Here is a 6,068-nt window from a genome sequence, read left to right on the forward strand (position 1 = left end):
GAAAACGCATCAAAAAAAGCCTGGGATCAGCAGAAAAGAAATGACGATGAAAATCATGAGTTTTTCGGCTGTAACTTTTCAGCTGTCACTCGCAGCGTATTGGGACTGCGCTTAATCGATTCCTCTCGCAAAATTACGTCGGAATAGTGCCTCAACGAATTTATTGTAGCACTTTTCGGAATCGGCGAAATTTTCGCCAAAAATCCAAAGGGGTTAGCCTTACTTTTTTGGTAATTTTTGGAGCCGGAAATTTCTCGTCTTGAAATCAATTCGGATGACCATCTCTAGAGTAATTCGACCCCCAGGAACTCAGAAAACGCATCAAAAAAAGCCTGGGACCAGCAGCAGAGAAATTACGATGAAAATCATAAGTTTTTCGGCTGTAACTTTTTAGCTGTCACTCGCAGCGTATTGGGACTGCGCTCAATCGATTCCTCTCGCAAAATTACGTCGGAATAGTGCCTCAACGAATTTATTGTAACACTTTTCGGAATCGGCGAAATTTTAGCCAAAAATCCAAAGGGGTTAGCCTCACGTTTTTGGTCATTTTTGGAGCCGGAAATTTCTCGTCTTGGAATCAATTTGTACGACCATCTCTAGAGTAATTCGACCCCCAGGAACTCAGAAACCGCATCAAAAAAAGCCTGGGATCAGCAGGAAAGAAATTACGATGAAAATCATGAGTTTTTCGGCTGTAACTTTTCAGCCGTCACTCGCAGCGTATTGGGACTGCGCTTAATCGATTCCTCTCACAAAATTACGTCAGAATAGTGCCTCAACGAATTCATTGTAGCATTTTTCGGAATCGGCGAAATTTTCGCCAAAATCCAAAGGGGTTCGCCTTACTTTTTTGGTCATTTTTGGAGCCGGAAATTTCTCGTCCTGGAATCAATTTGTACGACCATCTCTAGAGTAATTCGACCCCCAGGAATTCAGAAAACGCATCAAAAAAAGCCTGGGATCAGCAGAAAAGAAATGACGATGAAAATCATGAGTTTTTTGGCTGTAACTTTTCAGCTGTCACTCGCAGCGTATTGGGACTGCGCTTAATCGATTCCTCTCGCAAAATTACGTCGGAATGGTGATTCAACGAATTTATTGTAGCACTTTTCGGAATCGGCGAAATTTTCGCCAAAAATCCAAAGGGGTTAGCCGTACTTTTTTGGTCATTTTTGGAGCCGGAAATTTCTCGTCTTGAAATCAATTCGGATGACCATCTCTAGAGTAATTCGACCCCCAGGAACTCAGAAAACGCATCAAAAAAAGCCTGGGACCAGCAGCAGAGAAATTACGATGAAAATCATAAGTTTTTCGGCTGTAACTTTTTAGCTGTCACTCGCAGCGTATTGGGACTGCGCTTAATCGATTCCTCTCGCAAAATTACGTCGGAATAGTGCCTCAACGAATTTGTTGTAACACTTTTCGGAATCGGCGAAATTTTCGCCAAAATCCAAAGGGGTTAGCCTTACGTTTTTGGTCATTTTTGGAGCCGGAAATTTCTCGTCTTGGAATCAATTTGTACGACCATCTCTAGAGTAATTCGACCTCCAGGAACTCAGAAAACGCATCAAAAAAAGCCTGGGATCAGCAGAAAAGAAATGACGATGAAAATCATGAGTTTTTCGGCTGTAACTTTTCAGCTGTCACTCGCAGCGTATTGGGACTGCGCTTAATCGATTCCTCTCGCAAAATTACGTCGGAATAGTGCCTCAACGAATTTATTGTAGCACTTTTCGGAATCGGCGAAATTTTCGCCAAAAATCCAAAGGGGTTAGCCTTACTTTTTTGGTCAGTTTTGGAGCCGGAAATTTCTCGTCTTGAAATCAATTCGGATGACCATCTCTAGAGTAATTCGACCCCCAGGAACTCAGAAAACGCATCAAAAAAAGCCTGGGACCAGCAGCAGAGAAATTACGATGAAAATCATAAGTTTTTCGGCTGTAACTTTTTAGCTGTCACTCGCAGCGTATTGGGACTGCGCTTAATCGATTCCTCTCGCAAAATTACGTCGGAATAGTGCCTCAACGAATTTATTGTAACACTTTTCGGAATCGGCGAAATTTTAGCCAAAAATCCAAAGGGGTTAGCCTCACGTTTTTGGTCATTTTTGGAGCCGGAAATTTCTCGTCTTGGAATCAATTTGTACGACCATCTCTAGAGTAATTCGACCCCCAGGAACTCAGAAACCGCATCAAAAAAAGCCTGGGACCAGCAGGAAAGAAATTACGATGAAAATCATGAGTTTTTCGGCTGTAACTTTTTAGCTGTCACTCGCAGCGTATTGGCACTGCGCTTAATCGATTCCTCTCGCAAAATTACGTCGGAATAGTGCCTCAACGAATTTATTGTAACACTTTGCGGAATCGGCGAAATTTTAGCCAATAATCCAAAGGGGTTAGCCTTACTTTTTTGGTCATTTTTGGAGCCGGAAACTTTTCGTCTTGGAATCAATTTGTACGACCATCTCTAGAGTAATTCGACCCCCAGGAACTCAGAAACCGCATCACAAAAAGCCTGGGATGAGCAGAAAAGAAATTACGATGAAAATCATGAGTTTTTCGGCTGTAACTTTTTAGCTGTCACTTGCAGCGTATTGGGACTGCGCTCAATCGATTCCTTTCGCGAAATTACGTCGGAATAGTGCCTCAACGAATTTATTTTAACACTTTTCGGAATCTGCGAAATTTTCGCCAAAAATCAAAAGGGGTTAGCCTTACTTTTTTGGTCATTTTTGGAGCTGGAAATTTCTTGTCTTGGAATCAATTTGTACGACCATCTCTAGAGTAATTTGACCCCCAGGAACTCAGAAAACGCATCAAAAAAAGCCTGGGACCAGCAGCAGAGAAATTACGATGAAAATCATGAGTTTTTCGGCTGTAACTTTTCAGCCGTCACTCGCAGCGTATTGGGACTGCGCTTAATCGATTCCTCTCACAAAATTACGTCAGAATAGTGCCTCAACGAATTCATTGTAGCACTTTTCGGAATCGGCGAAATTTTCGCCAAAATCCAAAGGGGTTCGCCGTACTTTTTTGGTCATTTTTGGAGCCGGAAATTTCTCGTCCTGGAATCAATTTGTACGACCATCTCTAGAGTAATTCGACCCCCAGGAATTCAGAAAACGCATCAAAAAAAGCCTGGGATCAGCAGAAAAGAAATGACGATGAAAATCATGAGTTTTTCGGCTGTAACTTTTCAGCTGTCACTCGCAGCGTATTGGGACTGCGCTTAATCGATTCCTCTCGCAAAATTACGTCGGAATGGTGATTCGACGAATTTATTGTAGCACTTTTCGGAATCGGCGAAATTTTCGCCAAAAATCCAAAGGGGTTAGCCGTACTTTTTTGGTCATTTTTGGAGCCGGAAATTTCTCGTCTTGAAATCAATTCGGATGACCATCTCTAGAGTAATTCGACCCCCAGGAACTCAGAAAACGCATCGAAAAAAGCCTGGGACCAGCAGCAGAGAAATTACGATGAAAATCATAAGTTTTTCGGCTGTAACTTTTTAGCTGTCACTCGCAGCGTATTGGGACTGCGCTTAATCGATTCCTCTCGCAAAATTACGTCGGAATAGTGCCTCAACGAATTTGTTGTAACACTTTTCGGAATCGGCGAAATTTTCGCCAAAATCCAAAGGGGTTAGCCTTACGTTTTTGGTCATTTTTGGAGCCGGAAATTTCTCGTCTTGGAATCAATTTGTACGACCATCTCTAGAGTAATTCGACCTCCAGGAACTCAGAAAACGCATCAAAAAAAGCCTGGGATCAGCAGAAAAGAAATGACGATGAAAATCATGAGTTTTTCGGCTGTAACTTTTCAGCTGTCACTCGCAGCGTATTGGGACTGCGCTTAATCGATTCCTCTCGCAAAATTACGTCGGAATAGTGCCTCAACGAATTTATTGTAGCACTTTTCGGAATCGGCGAAATTTTCGCCAAAAATCCAAAGGGGTTAGCCTTACTTTTTTGGTCATTTTTGGAGCCGGAAATTTCTCGTCTTGAAATCAATTCGGATGACCATCTCTAGAGTAATTCGACCCCCAGGAACTCAGAAAACGCATCAAAAAAAGCCTGGGACCAGCAGCAGAGAAATTACGATGAAAATCATAAGTTTTTCGGCTGTAACTTTTTAGCTGTCACTCGCAGCGTATTGGGACTGCGCTCAATCGATTCCTCTCGCAAAATTACGTCGGAATAGTGCCTCAACGAATTTATTGTAACACTTTTCGGAATCGGCGAAATTTTAGCCAAAAATCCAAAGGGGTTAGCCTCACGTTTTTGGTCATTTTTGGAGCCGGAAATTTCTCGTCTTGGAATCAATTTGTACGACCATCTCTAGAGTAATTCGACCCCCAGGAACTCAGAAACCGCATCAAAAAAAGCCTGGGATCAGCAGGAAAGAAATTACGATGAAAATCATGAGTTTTTCGGCTGTAACTTTTTAGCTGTCACTCGCAGCGTATTGGGACTCCGTTTAATCGATTCCTCTCGCAAAATTACGTCGGAATAGTGCCTTAACGAATTCATTGTAGCACTTTTCGGAATCGGCGAAATTTTCGCCAAAAATCCAAAGGGGTTAGCCTTACTTTTTTGGTCATTTTTGGAGCCGGAAATTTCTCGTTTTGAAATCAATTCGGATGACCATCTCTAGAGTAATTCGACCCCCAGGAACTCAGAAAACGCATCAAAAAAAGCCTGGGATCAGCAGAAAAGAAATGACGATGAAAATCATGAGTTTTTCGGCTGTAACTTTTCAGCTGTCACTCGCAGCGTTTTGGGACTGCGCTTAATCGATTCCTCTCGCAAAATTACGTCGGAATAGTGCCTCAACGAATTTATTGTAGCACTTTTCGGAATCGGCGAAATTTTCGCCAAAAATCCAAAGGGGTTAGCCTTACTTTTTTGGTCATTTTTGGAGCCGGAAATTTCTCGTCTCGAAATCAATTCAAATGACCATCTCTAGAGTAATTCGACCCCCAGGAACTCAGAAAACGCATCAAAAAAAGCCTGGGACCAGCAGCAGAGAAATTACGATGAAAATCATAAGTTTTTCGGCTGTAACTTTTTAGCTGTCACTCGCAGCGTATTGGGACTGCGCTTAATCGATTCCTCTCGCAAAATTACGTCGGAATAGTGCCTCAACGAATTTATTGTAACACTTTTCGGAATCGGCGAAATTTTAGCCAAAAATCCAAAGGGGTTAGCCTTACTTTTTGGTCATTTTTGGAGCCGGAAATTTCTCGTCTTGGAATCAATTTGTACGACCATCTCTAGAGTAATTCGACCCCCAGAAACTCAGAAACCGCATCAAAAAAAGCCTGGGATCAGCAGAAAAGAAATTACGATGAAAATCATGAGTTTTTCGGCTGTAACTTTTTAGCTGTCACTCGCAGCGTATTGGGACTGCGTTTAATCGATTCCTCTCGCAAAATTACGTCGGAATAGTGCCTTAACGAATTCATTGTAGCACTTTTCGGAATTGGCAAAATTTTCGCCAAAAATCCAAAGGGGTTAGCCTTACTTTTTTGGTCATTTTTAGAGCCGGAAATTTCTCGTCTTGGAATCAATTTGTACGACCATCTCTAGAGTAATTTGACCCCCAGGAACTCAGAAAACGCATCAAAAAAAGCCTGGGACCAGCAGCAGAGAAATTACGATGAAAATCATGAGTTTTTCGGCTGTAACTTCTCAGCCGTCACTCGCAGCGTATTGGGACTGCGCTTAATCGATTCCTCTCGCAAAATTACGTCAGAATAGTGCCTCAACGAATTCATTGTAGCACTTTTTGGAATCGGCGAAATTTTCGCCAAAATCCAAAGGGGTTAGCCTTACTTTTTTGGTCATTTTTGGAGCCGGAAATTTCTTGTCTTGGAATCAAATTGGATGACCATCTTTAGAGTAATTCGACCCCTAGGAACTTAGAAAACGCATCAAAAAAAGCCTGGGACCAGCAGCAGAGAAATGACGATGAAAATCATGAGTTTTTTGGCTGTAACTTTTTAGCTGTCACTTGCAGCGTATTGGGACTGCGCCTAATCGATTCCTTTCGCAAAATTACGTCGGAATA

Source organism: Diprion similis, chromosome 8 (genome assembly GCF_021155765.1).
Source record: "Diprion similis isolate iyDipSimi1 chromosome 8, iyDipSimi1.1, whole genome shotgun sequence".
In the NCBI taxonomy this organism is placed as follows: Eukaryota; Metazoa; Arthropoda; class Insecta; order Hymenoptera; family Diprionidae; genus Diprion; species Diprion similis.